Raw genomic sequence first — 21,156 nt, forward strand, 5'->3', positions numbered from 1 at the left:
GTAACGGTCGTATACAAACACCTAGGGCTAAGGGGCCAAGGAGAATCAAGTTTCAGTCATTTAAACGCCGTTATATTGAAATATATAACGGCCAAATGGAGCATTTGAAGGTGTTCCACACGCTCGGGGCTATTTGTCCGAGGTATACTTTGGAAACACACAGTGCTGAAAAAATATCTAGTTCGATCGTGAATACAGCAGAGGTTCCGTGTTAACGCAAAAAGCAATGTTTTAACACACTCTCTATTTTCATATATCTTATTTATTTACACGACAAAACACATTACTTTAAAGGGAACTATTTTATTCGGGAGCAGTAACGTGCTGTGTCGCGGCGGGATATGTCGTTTGCTCTGACCAATCTGTCAATCAGTGCCAGCTAACCTATTCACAGCGGCGGAGCGATCCGATACTTTCAATGATGGCGGTTGTTGGCACGGGTTGACGAATACAATGTTCAAACCGCGTTCCCGTCGTGTCAATTTTTACTGAGTTACTAAACCGCCTATATCATTAAGTGAAATGTATCCAAATTTGTCTGTTACGACAGGAAATACCTTTCACCGAATACCTTGAGAGTACTAAGATTTCAAATATGACCAATGAGAATGAAAATGTTACTTTGAAACAAAAATGACATCGACTTCTTTATAATTAGCTGTTAAGTGGGAAATGTCCATCAAGCTGAGGACAAATTTCACATTTTTATACAATTTTACGAAAGTATAGAATGAGTGGATATTGTAGAGGTTTCATGTGTATGACAGCATCCTGGGGTATCACATCAGACTCAACAATCCCAAACTTCTGTAAGCGGACTACCAACATTTAACAAAAAGTATTTGACGCAGTGTGACTAAATTTCTAGGTCTAAATTCTTCTGACGAAGGTGTCTTTAGACGCCATGACCATCTAAAAGCAGCAAAGATCAAATGTCATCACTGTCAAAGATGAAGAGACCACGTCACTGCGACTAAAGTGATGACAAAGAATACACGCTGATGATACTGCCACAAACAATAGTGTAATATATATTTTTATCTTGATATTTCAAAATTATTTTCGCAATATACATTTCCGAAACAAAAATTAAAATATTCTTAAAAACAATAATAACATAAGTAAATATATATCGATGGTCTAAGATGAGGTTGTACATCCAAACAAATGCGTTTCCCTGCATAATCTATCATAACAGTGAGGATTCATTTCAGTGTTTTGTCGTCTGGTGCAGTGATGGTCAACTAATGTTCAGTAATGAACGCGCGTTATAAACATTCTTTTTGTTTTGTTTATTTTAATGAAATTGTTCAAATAGTGCATGGGCCATTAACAGTACACCAATAACTTTTGTGACTCTACAAAATTATCTGTCTCGATTTACATAACATTTTAAAAAGTAAAAGCCGTCTTGAAAAGGAGATGAGCATTTGATATCAATAATTCTAATTGCCTTTAACTCTAAAGGCAAATTATGTTTGGCATTAGGCAAAGTCTGTTTTAGCCGTCTCCAAACTAATAAGATAGAGAACAATTTGTCCAACAAAGCATATTTAAAGCAAACAATACATTATATTAGTGTATAATATATCAACCATAGTAGGAAAAGTTTAGACAAATAGCTCAGTACACCCACATTAAGGTACATTAAACAAATACATTTATTGTAATGTGGCAATTGCTCTCTACTGATTACAACTTAAAGACTTTTATTCGCATTTTTTTAAAATACGATCACTCGACCCGAGTGATAAAGACATGCTTTATCAAGAGTCAGTTGTCCGGAGAGTCGGTGTCAATACAGACAATGGTTAAGTACAGTGCTTGCCGTAACTGACAAATACACCTGAAACAGGCCGTGCGTGGCTCCCTACAGCGGCCAGGTGATCAGGTGGTCGTTTGGGAGTGAATTACCGATCATTGCAGAGTTACAAAAGATGTAACGAGTCGCAAGTGGACAGCATCATTACATGTCTGGAGTGTCGCGGAGATAAAATCATAACTCTACAGAGATGGCGCTCTACATGTGTTAATCTGTCAAGATACCATCATATAATTATTTACAAGCAGAACGGGAATAAATTGAGAAGAAATCCGATTTTCCGGAATACCTGTTGTTTTGAGGTTTATAACATCAGTTTTACCTGAGGTCGTGTATAATCTTCGGACCGACAGATCGGACTTAAGGCTGGCAGAGATTGATAGTATTGTAATTCTAGTGTATGAGAACAAAGTGGGATATGACAGCTTCATCGTGCATCTCGTGTATTAATTCATCTTTGCCTGCGGAGTCGTGGGGGTTTGGTCTTAAAAGGGCTCCAAAGGGGATGAAGCTTTCAGCATTAAAGGGGTCGATAATGTTTCAGTTATCAACAGGTTCTCAATCCATTAAAGAACTCGCGATGTTTTAAGTCTACTAAAAAATCAAAGGATTCTTTAGGGGTTAACTGCCTCAGAACGAATGGGTATTGACGGTTGACATCTTTAGGATAAAGTGTCTTCAGGATAGCAGCACATTTTGTCTTACATATCAGTAGTCCACTAACGTGTCCACGGGTTTCAGCCTTTCAAGATTCTAAAAATTCAAGTGTTTCAGCTATAAAAAAATATTGGCGTCAGAGTCGACGTTGGAAATCACTTGGTTTTAAATGTATTTGTGTAAATATTGCGATAATATTATAATATTAACAGTCAACTGACCAGGATTTCTACATTGATTATTGTTAGTGTTTCAGTGAAAATGAACAATTATTTTGGAGGTAAATGATCAATTTTTGAGAATTTCAAGAGTCCCAATGGGCCGAAATTACCAGCTTAAGGCTTTGGTACAAGTGTTGAAATACTGTTATCCGTAATAACTGACACGCATTTTAGTATAAATATCAAATAATCAGTCTTGCTTTTGGTATTGATAAACAAGGATGAAAAATTAGAATTTTGATAATTTCAAAATGTCTTAAGGGCAAATTTGTTCTTAGTTTTCCGGCTATTTTGTTATGGATGCGAGAAATCATTTTTGGGGGGTAAATCACGGGAATTTGACTTTTGAGAATTTCGAGGGACACAAAGGGCATACTGTGAAATCATTTATTTTCGTTGGGCTAATTTTTTTTTGGATTGCAAAGTTTCACAATTTTGTTGGCACTTAAATTCGTGGAGAAGACCTTAAATATTAGTGTTGAAAATGCACAGTGGACACTGTCACCTGTACTATGTGATCGCTCGAGCGGAGGAACTCAGCTCTATCACACCACACAGTTATACCGGTTACCACTTACAAGTGTGCCTTGAAACAATAATCGTGTTAGCGTTGATGATTTTATGATAGACTCAGTTTTTTCGTTGGTAAAAAAACTATCTTTGTGTGAACAATACTTTTCAACTGATGTTTTGAGCTTGTTATACTCCCTGATACAAGACTTACAGTGGGATACCAATTAATCATCGCATGAACACATAAACTTACCAGACATTGGTATACATAACATAAAACAGATCAATTTCCGTTAGGACGTAAATTCGTAGATTTTGGTCAAAAAACGAAAAATCACGAAAATTTAACCCCGACGAAAAATAATGTTTCCACAATAAATATACTCGCATTGTGATGATTTAGCTCTTAGGTCCTGAAAGCTGTCAAATGCGAGCTTTGCTGTTCTCAAATAGTTGTTAATCATTTTTACTCTTAGCTATTTCTTTTTTCGTTGATGGTGATTTTTGTTTGGTAATAACAATTAAGCTTTCAGTTTTTCATCTATTAAACAAACATTAGTTAAGTTATCCTAGATGTCAATCATTCTGGGTACATATTTAGTTAATGATACAGCCGTATAGATTCACAGTGTCATGTTTTGAATTTATTTTATTTCATCAATAGTGGATATTTTCTTGACAAACCTTTCTTATTGTTACCCTTTTTTATCAAACAAACTGGTTTTGTTTGCTAAATGTGTCAATTTTATACCCACAAGTGCCCCATTGGTGATTTGTTTCAGCTGCGTTTTAAAACACACCTGTGAAAAACACATATTTCAGTTTCTTCAATCACTCACCATGTCAAAGCCCAGGCAGCGTGAATCTGATTGATTTTCCCCGACAACTTGATGATCGCTTGTAGTATAAACCATCGCTGCGTGCGCAGTCATCCGGGCCCTTATTAAAAATTAGAAACAAGGCGCGTGCAAGGTGCGCGTGTTCTGAGTCGTTAGAATTTATGAGATATTGTTTCTTTGGAGTTAGACAGATTCTCTGCCCTGCATGTTAAAGCGGATTGAAATCATTCGAACCGGGAGTATTTAGTTTTATCTACGTCATCTTATACTCAAAATGAAATTCATTATCGAGTGATACAAATCTTTTCTATCTGCTTCTTGAAGCCTGATTTTTTTGTGGTTATAAAAAAAATATTGGATACAATGTGAACAACGGGACATATATTAGCATACGACATCTTACAGATCAGCTGCTTGACTGTTCTCACCTTGATGTCGTTTCTGCACGCGACTTAGAAGATGTCATCAAGGTTATTTTGTAATTATGCTATTTTTCTGTTCTATGATTTGTCTTACCTCCGAATTAAGTCCTAATTGGACCGAAAATATTGAATTTGTCCAAGTAATTCTCTCCAGATTCCAGGAGTGATAAGTTCAAGTAAGACAATACCAGAGGCACTGTAAGGCTGGACATTCCCTGAAATCACTGATCCGTTGATATCAGTTTTAACGTGAAATAAAATGTCACTTCAAAATTAAAAAAAAATCAAATGTTATCAACAATTCACATAACTACAGATGAAAAAATACACATTACTTTAAATGTTACATTTTCCTAGCAGATTTAGGTATGCTATCTATATTGCTGTTTTCCTGGAGTTCCCAAACGGTTTTTTTTTGTTGTAAAAAAACCTTTGATATCAACAATAATCAGGATGTATTGCATCAACAAATAAAAAAAAATCATAATACAATGCTGGTAGAGATTGAAATAATCTATTTACTTCATCGATGCAAATATGTAGCCCCAAAGGGAGCCCCTGTAAATCATGCACACGCACATTTCTATTTAGCTCTAATAGGGTGTAGGTATATCTGGTTATGCAATGACATAAATCTCTGGTTTATCACGTGATAATCATGTGCTGCTTAATCATTCATGTACAGGTGTAAGCTACTAAATACCGTAGATGAAGATAACAAACAGATGATCCGTGTGATGTGGATTTGGAAGAATTAAATGAGGTGATGCCTCGTCCACTGTAGATATATCTACATTATGTTATGGTTGTTAGTCACAGAAACCATACATAAACATAGGTGTTTTTTATTGCATTCTTAAAGGCCCACTACCTTTCCGGAGCAAAATTTAAAGGTTTCTTAAAACATTTATAACAAAAGAAAATATATATCGATGGCATAAGATGAGGTTACAACACCAAAAATATGCAAGATTTCCTGTCTAATGTACGATAACAGTGGAGATTCATTTCGCTGTTTTGTCGTCTGGTGCAGTGATAGTCAACTACCGCGCGGCATTTAGGACGACGGCGGGAAACATAAAACGACCCGCGTTATGAAAATTAACATTTTATTTATTCTAATTAAACAGCTCTGAAGGCGATGATAAGTGTGCTAGTAAACGTATAGTTAATAACTTCTGCGACTCTACAAAATTATTGATCTCGTTTTACATTCCTATTTTAAAAATTAAAAGCCGTTTCGGAAAGGTAGTGGCCCTTTAAGAAACTACATTGAAAAGTCTTTTTGTGCATTAAAAGGTGGGAAATAGAATTGTTTTTGATAATTGAAAGATTAATTTCTTTATATGAAGTTCGCAATTATTGAAATAATCTTTTATCTACATGTAGTAATCAATCAATAACAACCTATCTCATAGAATTTTTATTGAATTGTTACGCTGTTATTTCAGTCAATAGAAAGCTTTGTTTGTTTGTCAACGTCACTTTATATTTGTACAAATGCATTTTTATGTCCAGGAACATTCGTTTTACATGCAAAATTAAATTGATACCATTGAATTTGACGTCGAACATTTCATTTTCATTTGAATGGATAGGATATATATTTTAGCTGAACGAAATGTTAATATTGATTTAAAATCCATACCTTTTATACTACTCAATGGGTATCCTTTATCTCAATTTTTCAAAGTCCTTCGAACTTCTTTATTTGTTTATTTTTTTTCTAAATAAAGATCTAGTGGGTCACAGAATCAGCATTTTAAGAACTCAAATGAATTGCATGTTGGCCAATCGCGTTTGTCTGCTATTTTGGAGAGGTCAAGACCTCGTGACTGCAGATGACCGCTGGTTAACGGTGCTGCTAAGTACAGGGCTTGACCGGTCACGTGTTTTTTCTACTCAGACGTCAGTTTATGTATTATTCAATTAATAATGCCCGATCATCATGAATTAAGTATCTCGGTGTCTGTGATGTACCGATTACACTGTGGTAAGTGTGATTAGAAGCTTATATTCTGGGCCGTTTACGGACCATCCTACATGTACACAGGCCAATTACAATACATAATTAATGAAACTACATTTTGGAACTTTAGCGAGATTCATACATGTTCGGGTTACGACCCTTGCTCCGAATTAGCATATGTTCGTAATAATATGAGCTGTGTTGTTACCATGAACATGGATACATTAAACTGTATAGATCTAAAGCAACATAAGACTCCTTTTTATTAGTCATGTATATGTCATAATGCCGTTGATGCAAGCAAGATCGTTACATAAAACCATATAATAATCTGCCAACATTCACATTTAATTTGTTTTGTTTTTTTCCCCCGTTTTTTTTTTTATTTTTTTTTATTTTATGATGTTTCGTATCATGACATCCATAGCTTATGACGCCATAAAGATTTAAACCTGTTCTGTATGGCATGTGAAACGTTGCAATATTCATTAAATTTATATTTTTGTTCTAAAAAATAAATATTTGTTCTTAAAAAAATAAATATTTGTTCAATAATACAAAATATATATTCAAAAAATAAATATATGTTCATAAAGAATAAATATTTATTCAAAAATTGAAATATATGTTCATAAAAAAATATATTTATTCAAAAAAATAAATATATGTTCATAAAAAAAATAAAAATATGTCCATAAAAAATAAATATTTATTCAAAAAATTAAATATATATTCATAAAAATAAATATATGTTCATAAAAAATAAATATATGGTCAAAAAATAAATATATGTTCATAAAAAGTAAATATATGGTCAAGAAAAATAAAAATATTTGTTCAATCTGTATTTAGGATTATTGAATATATATTTATACATTCAATGTGCCAAAATAAATATATGTTCATAAATGTTGCATTGTGGGACAGTATGTAATGACACCAAGGGCTTTCGTTACGGCGTATTTGATTGGATAAATGAAAACGAAAGTAGTCTTGATCATGGAAGTGTTTGTTTTCAAATGAAGGCTGCAGACGATTTGACGATGGAAGTGGAAATGCTATTTGTTTTGGTGAGTAAACTAAGTAATACCTACGTGTACATCTCAATTAAATGTAACTGTGTGACAGGGCACATCGTTTGCAATTGGCGTCCGACCAGAAACATATATAACGTTACGTAACCTCCCGTCAAATAGTTCAATAAACCACAACATGTCATGTAAGACGACGACCGTTTTCGTTTATTCGGAGCAACCAGTTCGACCGTTTGTTATTGTCATTATCTAAAATGTAAATCCTGACGGACCTGCAGTTTTTTTTCTGACCGAAGGGTCAGGATGACCTATATAGTCATCATGCACCGTCCGTCGGCGTCCGCCGTGCGTAAACTATTCATTCAAACGACTTCTTCTCAATAACCGTAAGGCCTAAAGTACTCATATTTGGCCTGTAGCATGCTGGGATGAAGAACTACCAAAGTTGTGAAAATGAATGACCTTGACCTACTTTCAAGGTCAAAGGAGTCAAATAGGCTAAAATCTTTGAACAACTTCTTCTCAATAACCGTAAGGCCCAGAGTACTCTTATTTGGCCTGTAGCATGCTGGAATGAAGGCTACCAAAGCTGTGAAAATGAATGACCTTGACCTTCTTTTAAGGTCACAGGGGTCTATTTGGCTAATATATATTAAGTACTTCTTCAAACTAGCCGAAAGGCCCAGTGTATTCATCTTTAGCCAGTAGCATGATGAGATAACGGACACGGGGGTCAAATATTCTAAAATCTTGAATTTTGAATTTCTTATCAAGTTCTTGCCAGTGTAATTTAGCTGACACTTGCATGAAATGAGCCTGACATGGTCCCGACCAAGTGTTGTTATATTTTAATGTTGATCCGAAATCCAAGATGGCCACCACACCTGCCATCTTGAAAATATATTTTGAACTTCTTCTATTGTTCTAAGTTTGGCTGAAACTTGCATGAAATGATCCTTACATTGTCCCGACAAAGTGTTTTTATTTTTTAACCATGACACCATATCTAATTAATTTCCTATACGGCTATTGCCAAGGTAGTCCGAAGACCGTTAAGGCCCTTGGGCCTTTTGTTTTTATACAGGCCTGTGAGGGCTTTGTTAAGGCTCGTCTGAAAACAATATCAGATTAGCAGGTCCCTCTGAAATTCATAAACGAACGTAGCCTAGGTCAAAAACACTCAAACCGTATAATCGAAAACGGCCAATGACTTTGAAGGTTCATAGGTATTGTGATTTTTAACCCTGCTCAGGGGCTTGTACCTTTGACAGTTGAGAAAACAATACACTGCAGCTTTATTAAAACTTATATTTCTGAGAGTTTTTCTTAATGCGGGGAAAATGTTAACATAAAATTGGGAAAATGCAGCAAATATTCAGCCACAGAGCCTAGTTTCTAATGATTAGATATATATATATAAGATAGGTCACGTCTATTTACATACATTACACAAATGTGAATAGATGTGACCTATCTTATATATATATATCATCATTAGGAACGAGGCCCTGTGTTCGGACAGAGAATTGTAAATAGTGTTACGGTTGCCTTCTAGCTTCGTGCTAGGGTGAATTTCCCTTTAGCTCAGTCAATAGAGTGGCGGACCAGTAAGTCTGGGGTCGCGGGTTTGAGTCTGGCTGGCGGCACACTACTCTGCGCCCTGTTACATTTTGTGCCGTAGACCACTCCATATGAGATTGAGAGCCTTTTTTTGGAGAGAGAACCTGGGTTGTTCTGTGTTTGGGGGTGAACACGTTTGAAGGGGGGAGTATTAGTGTTGTAAATAGTGATATCGTCGCCTTCTAGTTCGCGCTAGGGGGAATTTCCCTTTAGCTCAGTCGGTAGAGTGGTGGACCAGTAAGTCAGAGGTCGAAGGTTCGAGCCCATCTGGCGGCACACTACTCTCGCCCTGTTACATTAGTATGTAAATAAACGTGACCTATCCTATATATATCGCATCATTAGGAACGAGGCCCTGTGATTCAGCCATAAATGTACATAAAAATCCCTGCTATTTGTTATATAGTATTATATTTTGTAAACAGTGGTAATATTTGCATTATCCGAATATACAACTTTGAATAAATTTCTTGAATCTTTCATTTTGAATATATATTTGGTAGAGTATATTTATCAAAATTAGTATATGTGTTGATATTCTATATTTTGTAGATCTCCTAATAGAAATTGTGACAGACATGAAAGAAAAACACAGAAAATTGGCTGAACCTTTTCCTTAAATTTGCAAGCAGAAGACTATCAAGATTTTAGAGATTGTCAGAAACACTTATCTGTTTCTGGAGACAAGCGTGCAGAAACTACGCTCAGCTTATTTTCGGAAGCAGTAGAGAGGTATGGATTACCATCAAGGATATCAACGTAAGAGGTGATCGTTGAGTGGAAAATGTGCTAGTGGAAGAGTTTATGGAAAACTAAAGAGGATCGAACCGAGGCAGTTATATTGGAGGAAGATCAATACACAACTGAACAGTCGCAATAAACGACTATGGAGGGATGTTTATTATTCAGTGATAAAAACTTTTTATAGCCTTTTTTTATAACAATGTTTTTAGAATATGCAAATGTTTTAGAATGTCGAGAATGAAAATGATCTTTTCTGTCTCCATTATGTCTTACCATGGATTAATGCTGCTCCAGCCTCTCGGTTAATTTTCTGAAGCCTACAGTCAACATAGTATTAGAACAAAACATGGTGAACGTTGGAGTCCGTACATAATGTGGATGAATATATTGATTAAACTTACATAGACAGAACAGTGTTGCTGTAAGAGATGTCATGAAGTCAGCTAACATTCAATCATTTGGAATAGACCCCTTTGAAGTGTACACCAATAATGGAGACATGCTTCCACCACATTTTCCAGAAGTGGAATTACAGTTACCTACAGGTAGACAAAGAGAGGAAATCCTCAATGACTTGAGAACAAATGTTAATCCAATGAGCAACGGTCCAGAGTTTGGCATAGATACTTACCTAATTGTCAGACAGTATCTGCATTCCTTGCAGCAGTTGGTGTAATGATTTTTTTGCAAAAATTGTAGTGTTTGGTTGTACTGAAGAATTGTTACTCTTTTTTTGAGAGATACTGTAAGGAAGTAATGTTTTTAAACAACAGGAATAAAGCTATTGTGGCAGGGTAATTAATTATGTAATTAATTAAGTAACTAATTAGTTATGTAATTAGTATTAGTGTATTTATGTATGGTTATAAATTAAGATGCACCCCTGCTTGTCCCAATACTGTCTATATGTCACCGTCTTGTTTACCTGTATACCTGTATGTTACCTGGAATGAGTGAGTGCATGGATGGATGCATGAGTGCATTATTTAATTATAGGTGAGGGTAGGTACCAGTCAGTTGACTCACCTGGCTAGTCAGCTGATTGATTTTATTGGGTAATAGATATAATAATGTGTTATTTTATTGGTCAAACTTTCCTTCCAAATTTCTATCTTTGGAGCACTTTCCTTTGTCTGTGGACAGTTCACAGAAAGGTTTTAATGAGAGCATGCAGTTGTGTTTTTGGTCTAGCTCTTAGACCTTTTGACTGTTTTGTGGAATTGGAATATAATTCTTCTACTTCTGTAAGTCATCTTTTTATATTTCTTAGCAATATTGTATATCCTGTGCAATGTTCATAAAGAAAACTATGTATATTTATTTGTCTTATTTTGGTAAAATTATCAGAATGTATTTTTGAACAAGTTAAATTAACTTGAAAGTGTAAAAGTATAAGTATATATTTGAATTTAAGTGTAATTGTCTATTTATATGGACCATTTGATGTAAAGGAGTATATATTTGGATCTCTAGCATTATTAGTATAGAGATCGAAAACTAGTGTTTTATATGAAGATGTTATATTAGTTTAGACCTTTTTGTAACATTATGTATTTTATTCATGTATAATGTATAGGACCCTTGGTCGAATGAAACAGATAAAGTGTATGTAATGCATTGATAGTGTATTATGTTGTAGTGTCTAAGTGGGTAGATTATCTCCCCTTAGACTAGAGTATTTTATTGTATAGTTGTAAAGGGGCGAATTGTCTCACCCTGATATAGCATAGTATAGAGAAGACATTGTCTCCGGGAAAATATTGTCTCCCCTTGTATTTATCATAATATCTATTACATGTATTATAAATGGTTCATAAATGTCTTGTTCTACAGTTACTTATAATATAACTGTATTACTGTATGTTAAATAGATATTTCACATCTGATGCTAATTTACTGTAGGCTACTTAGGGATCTTGTATGTATGGATGGATGTATGATTAGTATGAATGTTATTATGTATTATTGCATTGTGAACATGTATTTAATGAGCTTGTTTTATTTTGTTACAGACATACACACTTACATGTATTGTCAATAAACCATCATGACTTAGAAGACGGATTGTGTCCTCTATTACATCCCAACACTCCCACCTTCATCTGGGACTTAACCAAACCCAGTTACACTATAACTGTGGACAGCAGTATACCTGATGAAGTTTAATCAATTATTAAAGCATTCATTACTAAAGTCTATAATTAAAGAATTTCATGTGAAATGTTAAATGAATAAACAATCTAAGTAATTTGAAATAGTACACAGTAAAGGACTGTTAATAATGTTTGTTGCTAAAATTTACCCTTTCAGATTCATATCCTTTCAGATTCATATTTCGATTTTCAGATATAGACACATCTATTATGTGAGAAAATTTAAAGTTTGCATTAACTTGAAAGTTTTCTGATATTTTTAGCCTACTATTATATATTTATGAATTTGCCTTAATAATGGAGGAAATATACAATTTTGTTTTTCTCTTTGTTGCAAGTTTTAGAAAGCCCATTCACTTTATTGACTGATCAGGAGTTTTAAGCAAAATGTCCGACACTCAACCATTTTGAATTTTGACATTGACAGTTTATCACCTTTCATGTTTTATTGATCTTTCTCAAATTTCATATGAAGGTTACCTTCTGTCCCTGGTTTATGTACCAGAAGAGTCACATTAGCTTATTCAGGACTTGAATTGTAATTTTTCTTGTCACTTGCTAAAAAATGCAAGTGCCCTAAATTTGTAAAAAAAAAAATATCATTTTACTTATAATTTAATATCCGTATTAAAATTACAGTTTTGTATTACAGATGTATATCAAAGAACTTATTTTTGCATGATTATGCGAGGTGTATAGGTACCAGGGTACATGTTTATCAACAACATTATAGTAAGAACTGTGTCCTTATATTTTCCATTAAAACAAATTTTCCACAATCATTTAATATCATTTTTAGTCCTTAAGCCTTGCAAGCAACACCTATTATGCTGAGCGTTAAGAAGGAGTAGTACCAGATTTACAGACTTTAGTACCGCGGTGGCCGAGTGGTTAAGATGTACCGACATATTATCACATGCCCTCCACCTCTGGGTTGCGAGTTCGAATCCCATGTGGGGCAGTTGCCAAGTACTGGCCGCTGGTCGGTGGTTTTTCTCCGGGTACTCCGGCTTTCCTCCACCAACAAACCTGGCACGTCCTTAAAAGACCCTGGCTGTTAATAGGACGTTAAACTAATCAAACTAAAAAATTGGTACGTCTCTGACAGGGGACAGAACCCAAATTCTAGCTTCCTCACAAGGGCGAACACTCTAGATCTACCAAAGGCCAAACGTGAGGCAGTGCATTATTCAGCATACTACTAGCCATATATCACATTTTTTTTCTGTCATAGTTATGGAGATGTTGCAATTGATGGACGACATACTACAGCACATGCTTTGCTTATAGTTACAATTATGTATTAAGCTAAAATTTGTAATTTGCATACTTTAAGAAATATCGTTTTATAAAGGAATGCAAACACAAGTATAAACTGACTAAAAAATCTTTATTTATGAAATCAAAGGAAGGAATTATAAATCTTATTTTGTAATCCAATCTCCACCCTAACACAGTAAATGCAGTTGTACATAGCTCATTTCATTAAACAACTTGAATACATGTGCTCACAAAATAATACCATTTATAACATAACAGAATTTACTCCAAATATTGTGATCTTTTGATTTTTTTCAATATCCAAAGTCATAGGAAAACAAGTTATACATGTATTTATAGTTTTGCTCCTCATGACATTACATCTACCATGCTATGAAAGCTGCTTTGAGGATGAAGATGTGCTGTAAATAATTACAGGCACAGAGGCTGAATGGTCATGTGACTATTGGTACAATACAACACACCAAATTGAATGAAAATGCCTACCTCTTCTGCAACTTACAATTTACAATTAAGACTCATTGTATATAACAAGAGGCCCATGGGTCTTAACGGTTATCTGACTATTGGCAGGATAAACCACACCTCAAAGAAAATAGTAGTGGTAAACAAATTGAGGCAATACAAAACACTCTTTTAACAAAAGAAGTTCATTTTCTGATACATTTGATGAATTAGACCTTGAATGAAGGTCAAGGTCACTAATTTAAAACAAGAGGCTAATTTGGCCTTGATGGTCATCTGACTATTGGCACAATACAACACCTCAAAGAATATAGTAGTGACAAACAAGGCAATGCAACAAACTCTTTAATAGAAGAAGTTCAGTTTCTGATATATTTGATGAAATTTTTTACCTTGAATGAAGGTCAAGGTCTATATCTTTAATATACATGTTAGCCCTTCATACAAACAAGCCACAAGTCCAATAACAGGTCTCAAGGACTCTTAGCTATACACAAGTTGTTTTTAAAGATTTAAGCCTATTTAACCCCTGTGACCTTGAATGAAGGTCTAGGTCATTCATTTGAACAGACTTGGTAGCTCTTCATCCCAGCATGTCACATGCCCAATATCAGGACTCTAGGCCTCTTAGTTATTCAGAAAAAGTTGTTTAAAGATTTTAGCCTATTTGACCCCTGTGACCCTGAATGAAGAAAATATTACTAAATTGATTGAATTGACCGTTATTAAAAATATTCTTATTTTTGTTTTTATTTCATGAAATTTCATGTAAATGGTATTGCTTCATGAAACTTTATTATAACAGTCCATTTGAAATGTGTCACATTATTAGAAATTGATTTTATAACAAAAGTATTATTTGTTACAGGAATGACATGCTCAAACTGATTTAATTTTCCCAAATCCTTGGCATTCTTTCAATGCTCTCATCATAAGATGTTTCAGTTGATCTACATCATAATCCCTGGGAATATGAATGTTCAATGTGCAAGTTGTCAGTTGATGTTTAAGGTAATCTGAAAACAGGTGGTTCTAAGAGTAGTGGAATTTTGTTGAGAAGCCTGCAGGAAGTATCTCATCCGCTCCAGTTATAAATGTGAGTAGTTCTCCAAATGTGATGTCAACTGAAATGGGGAAAAAAATCATACAAAAATGGATGTTTTGGAAATAAATCTGGTTCTCAATATAAACACTCAACACTTAACCAACATGCGAATACAGGGTTTTCGAGATCCCAAAACGACGCAAGTAAAGTACAATTTACCGTTCATTACTCACAACATCGCGAAACTCATGATATCATAATAACCGGATGCTGGGACTAATCCACAGTAAATTGTACTTTACTCACATTGTTTTGAAGTCTCGTAAGCCCCGTATTGGTATACGCTTCTATAGTCATTACATAATTGACGGATCGCAAGCTGTCAATCAAACCGCACATGACTTTGTATTGTGTGTGCTATGATGTTTGCTCCGACATTGAATAGAAACACGTGCGTTTGTGAGCACGAGGCGTAGCTATATTACACCTGGCGATCGGTCAATTGCTTTTAGATGCTCATCTACCGTAAAGATATTTTATCTAACTTACATGTATTAAATCTTAACCTCCAATGCTTTATGCAAAATTATTAAAAATTTTATAGTACTATATTAAATTTATCACAAAACAAGCTTACAATAAGTGTTGCAAGCAACACATGTACCCTGCCATTAATTAAATTTATGAAGTTTGAACAAATTCTGTTGTTGTGTTCTCAAGTTATTGTCCCGAAAATAAATTTGTGAAACTTTCTAATTAATTTTAGTAACTTGATCAAGCAAACTTATTTTATCTAAAATAATGATAAATTAAATGAAGCTTTTTACAATTGGGATATGCCATATATACCTATACAATGTAAGTCCACCGTAGTTCATCTCCAGTTCTCCGCTGAACTTTACTACAATTTGCAAACCATTGAAAACACTACCAAGAATGTCTCTAAGTTTTACTGTTATTTCTTGTTTGTCGAACATGTGGATCCTGCCTTTCAATTCGTTTATACCTGCTTCAATGCCTTTGGAAGGAATACTGGGTTTATTTCTGTAAAATAAAATTGGAGCATAAATAGTTGGATAACAAAGTCTCTTAAACATTCATCAACATCCTAAAAAATGTTTTAACTCTATGATCAATTACTAGCTGTAAAGTGAATCTGTGGAGTTAGCTGTACATCAGCAGGGTGGAAATAGGCGGTATAACAGGTTGGGACACTCCCTCAAATACAGGACTATTACTCAAATGCAGGACTATTCTGCGTATATATACGGGAGTGTCCCCAATCTGTATAATGGGGGACTACTGTACTGTACGGTACTTGCTATGACATTGGCCAGAATCGCCGAAAAAGACCGCTTTTTTAGACACCGACCTCTATCCGTCATAACAAGGATTTATAAGTATACGTCCTTGGCAGGGACGTAGGAAGAGGGGGGCAGGGGGGTAATCGCCTCCCCACCCCCGTTACCCAGGACAGGGCCAAACATGTCTTTTTGGTTTTCTTTTGCCCCCCCCCCATTTTAGCCGACTGAAATGTTCTAAAAATGCACATTTGAAAGAAAAATGGGTCCTCCTGCACATTTTGCATACTTCATTTTAGAAATATGAGTACTCTGGGCCTTACGGTTATTGAGAAGAAGTTGTTCAAAGATTTTAGCCTATTTGACTCCTTTGACCTTGAAAGTAGGTCAAGGTCATTCATTTTCACAACTTTGGTAGTTCTTCATCCCAGCATGCTACAGGCCAAATATGAGTACTTTAGGCCTTACGGTTATTGAGAAGAAGTCGTTTGAATGAATAGTTTACGCACGGCGGACGCCGACGGACGGTGCATGATGACTATAGGTCATCAAAAAAACTGCAGGTCCGTCAGGATTTACATTTTAGATAATGACAATAACAAACGGTCGAACTGGTTGCTCCGAATAAACGAAAACGGTCTTGGTCTTACATGACATGTTGTGGTTTATTGAACTATTTGACGGGAGGTTACGTAACGTTATATATGTTTCTGGTCGGACGCCAATTGCAAACGATGTGCCCTGTCACACAGTTACATTTAATTGAGATGTACACGTAGGTATTACTTAGTTTACTCACCAAAACAAATAGCATTTCCACTTCCATCGTCAAATCGTCTGCAGCCTTCATTTGAAAACAAACACTTCCATGATCAAGACTACTTTCGTTTTCATTTATCCAATCAAATACGCCGTAACGAAAGCCCTTGGTGTCATTACATACTGTCCCACAATGCAACATTTATGAACATATATTTATTTTGGCACATTGAATGTATAAATATATATTCAATAATCCTAAATACAGATTGAACAAATATTTTTATTTTTCTTGACCATATATTTACTTTTTATGAACATGTATTTATTTTTTTGACCATATATTTATTTTTTATGAACATATATTTATTTTTATGAACATATATTTAATTTTTTGAATAAATATTTATTTTTTATGAACAGATATTTATTTTTTTGAATAAATATATTTTTTTATGAACATATATTTCAATTTTTGAATAAATATTTATTCTTTATGAACATATATTTATTTTTTGAATGTATATTTTGTATTATTGAACAAATATTTATATTTTTAAGAACAAATATTTATTTTTTAGAACAAAAATATAAATTTAATGAATATTGCAACGTTTCACATGCCATAGTTCTGACTTATTTTATTAAGATCATCAAGGGTATAGGAGTTAATATATCCTTGATATTCAAGGAGTTACTTCCACTATCATCAACTCCTGGAGTATGTAATAGCATAACTGGAGGCAGGTCATTAGGAAAAAACTGACCAATCATAGACCGGAGAATTTTCCTTTGAGGATAAAATAGTGACGCCGACTATCAAAGCCACAGAGTCAACCACAATGAACCGTTTTTCGATTTCTATCAAAAACCAAATTAACTGTTCGTCACTTGTCGTAGGCAGAGCCTTCATATTTGTTGCGACTTAGTCCAGGGGTGGATTTTACAACAGTAAGTATTTACCCTCGGAATATCGAAGATGGAGTTGAGTGTGACACTGGTCGACATTTAAAAACATCCAATACTTTGTTCTAAATTTGTAGGTAGAAACATTAATTGGCATTTTACAGTACTAAAGTGAATTCAGATTATAAAAATCGTTCAAATCCTACACAGTTCTTATACAAGCAGAGCTAGACAGTTTAGGTATTTGTTTAAAAGGTTAATTAATGTAAACGGAAACAATGCGACAATTAACAAAATAGCATCTGACACTGAAGCTTTTTCATTCTCTAGGTAGTCGTAAAAGTTTATTCTTCTGAAATATAGAACCAAAAAAGCTTTTCTAAAAACTTTATTGAAACACCCTCTACCGCTGTACATGAGCTACCACTAAAATAAGTAGGTTTACATTAAATCGGCCAGTCAGTGATCTCATACGTTTATTATCAGATGTTGCGAAAGCGGAATGAATTCAGTAGAGATATATGAATGCTGAATGTTTTATGCTATATATAAACCCGTAAAACTCAAATCGCTTCCCATTCCATATGCGCTAGCCATTCCTAAATTTTTAGTCATTTGGTTGCCTCTTTTTTTTATCAAAGCCTTATCAGCAAACGTGTCCCATAGGGAGGAAACATTAGAATGATTTCTCTAAAATTACCGAACGAATCTGCGTTTTGGAATCCCTCCCAGAGCAACTGTTTGGATTTTCTAAAATAACTGACGAGTCCTAGAAGGCGAAAAAACTGTAAATGTTGTGCTGCCATCACCATTAGCGACGTGTCCTATAGAAATAAGGGAAGATACATGATGAAATGTTTTGCCTATATAGCATTATGCCGATGTGATAAAGAAGGTCTGGACAGTCGTACGGTGTCCCACTGACGAGTCCTAAAGCTATAAAGTCGATGTATGGTTGATTCAGCATTTCACTAAAAAGTCATGAAGGTATTAAACAATTGTACCACTGCATAGTATGATGCGTGATGTCATTTACATCACTGACGATTCCTAGAAGGACGAAACAGCTACATCACTGCCGTACGCTGTAGACGGATGCAATAGGTATACAGTGCCTGACACATCAGAAACGAGTCCTAGAAGGATAAAATGACTGACAAGTTCCGGTTACTTTTTCCTGACTGTCCTATCGATATTTTTCAGATGCCTCGTGAGGACTTGTTTGAGGAAGGCTGGGTTCTGTGTCCTAGACAAGGCACATCCTGCATAGTCTATAGCCGCTTAGTATAAAGATAGTTGAACGACTAACCGGGTGGAGTGTGCTCTGTTTTGTGTCTCAGATAGCATGCTTCAGTGTGATAGCACTATAAAAAGGACAAAAGTTATTACAAAGAAGTACAACACAAATATACCACAGTCTCTCAAAACACGCACGCACGCGCACTGCACACACGCAAAGCACCGCATAATGAAAAAAAAACCTAGCTGAGACTAAAGAGAATAACTTGATCTGTTTAACCTGGGTGTTCTTTTCTGTATGTTTTTCTCTTTTGATATTATGCTCATGACATTTTTTTTCTCTAAAATTTGTATGTCAGACTTCGTCAACATGTTCTGTGCTGTCTGTTTAATCAATGCCACGTGCCTGACTTATCGACGTCACCAACCATGCATGAACATTATCGTAAGTGTTTGCTTCTTTCTTTCATCAACTATCAGCAGACAAACGTCTAGGAAACTATGATCATTGTTTTGTGGCTTGTGGTCGGAAGCTAATTTAAATGATAAAAGAAGGTGGTCACATTGATGTCAGGGACACCGGAAGTGCTACAGTTTTTAATTGTTTTAATTATCTTTGATAATAGATAATATTTTCTTTATTTTCCTCCTCCCCCAAGATAACGTAAACTGCTGACAAACTGGTAACTGATCCGATAAATTTGTAACATGAAGTAGATTATATTTGTGGGCAGGTTCTGTCGCCAAGGTTTGTCGTTTTCTTCATCAAAATGATGGTGATGATATCGTTAAATATTCCAAGGCGACCTTAACTGTTATCTCAGTCTCATCTTATCGTCATCGCAAAGAGTAAACATCAAATTCATACATTATTTCTATTTATTTTTTGTAATTTTCAAAGTAAATAATCCTGTCAAAGTAAAATTGTGGAGTGAATTCGCGACCCTCATTTTGGTCCTATTCTTACTGCAAAATGCACAGAAAATCTTCTCATTATGCATAATAAAAAGATATTCAGCAACATTTGCAGCAATAATTAATAGTACCAAAAATTAGGTTAGTCATAGTGTATTAGTATATTTTACCTACCTGGTATATTATATAAATTTGTTCCCCCATTCGCTTTTACTTTTTGCGCGCCCAGTCATTACCACAATTCTAAATTCTAATCAATAATTATTTTCCACGCTCTGAAACCAACCAAACACATGTCTTTGTTTTCACAGAACTCTCACTGTATATTCTCATGTAAAATCACAAATTGTCCGACGCGCTTGTATTTTTAACTAAAAAATATACACACACAAAATATTTTCTGGTGTACAAATCAAGATGCAAAACAGAAATTTGTATGTGAAATTCAAAATTCCTACGCAAAAAAAAAAAAATATATAAAAATAAAATAGCCACGTCCTTGTGATTGAGACCTCTTTTAAGCACGTGCACAGATGTCCTTTCATTCTCCTTACCAATGTAATACTCGACAATCCTTCCCTGAAGAAATATAAGGAGATTAGAGCTGGGCTTTTCTGTATATACTTTTGTTCGTAACACCTCTCTTCCCATCACGTGAACAAACCATCAGTTTGGATCGGGATGTATTTTTTCTTTCTTTCCTAACAATCGGATTGTGTTTCTTGTAGCTCTTTAATTAAACACAAAAAAACACCGAGAACATGGTATAAAGCATCACGGAACAGCCCTTGTAATTATTATAAAGAACTTCCATAGAAGGGATCTAAATTTATTTTTGTTTAAACAACATTCTGTTTTTCTGTTTACAGTGGATTTGAAGAACGCCGTGTCTTTTGCTTCTTAAACACCGCAAACAGTCTGCGAGGAAACCCGTAAAATAGTGCTCACACCGAGACACAAAAATCAAGGCCCAGTAATGAGTGCGTTTGTCTAACAATTCTATAGTCTTCTACGGCGAATCCATTATCGATTCCTTAAATTGACGTTTGAAAATTCGTCAACATTCAGCTATCTACGTATGAGGGCAAAGCAGCGTCCATATTGAATCTGGTTAATATTGGAAAAGACCGCTGTGTTATTGTTCGGTTCGCGCAAGCCTCCCTACAAACAGGAAGTCCGCATTTTCAATACGAGGACAAAATTACCGGAAGTGAAGTTTGAATTAGCCTCTCTATTAGAGAGCTCCAACAG

At 34.9% G+C, this 21,156-nt stretch overlaps 2 long non-coding RNA genes across 2 annotated transcripts; one reads left to right on the forward strand and one right to left on the reverse strand.

The window, feature by feature from the left end:
* Positions 1-7,200: 7,200 nt before the first annotated feature.
* LOC138333023 (uncharacterized) lies at positions 7,201-11,899 on the forward strand. The gene is made up of 2 exons (XR_011209929.1): positions 7,201-7,513; positions 9,650-11,899. It is a non-coding gene; the product is annotated as an uncharacterized lncRNA (long non-coding RNA).
* A 1,484-nt stretch (positions 11,900-13,383) lies between these two features.
* LOC138333024 (uncharacterized) lies at positions 13,384-17,151 on the reverse strand. The gene is made up of 3 exons (XR_011209930.1): positions 16,886-17,151; positions 15,635-15,829; positions 13,384-14,864 (listed from the first exon to the last, which is right to left on the reverse strand). It is a non-coding gene; the product is annotated as an uncharacterized lncRNA (long non-coding RNA).
* Positions 17,152-21,156: the final 4,005 nt, after the last annotated feature.

The sequence above is a fragment of the Argopecten irradians genome, chromosome 10, assembly GCF_041381155.1.
Source record: "Argopecten irradians isolate NY chromosome 10, Ai_NY, whole genome shotgun sequence".
Lineage (NCBI taxonomy): Eukaryota > Metazoa > Mollusca > Bivalvia > Pectinida > Pectinidae > Argopecten > Argopecten irradians.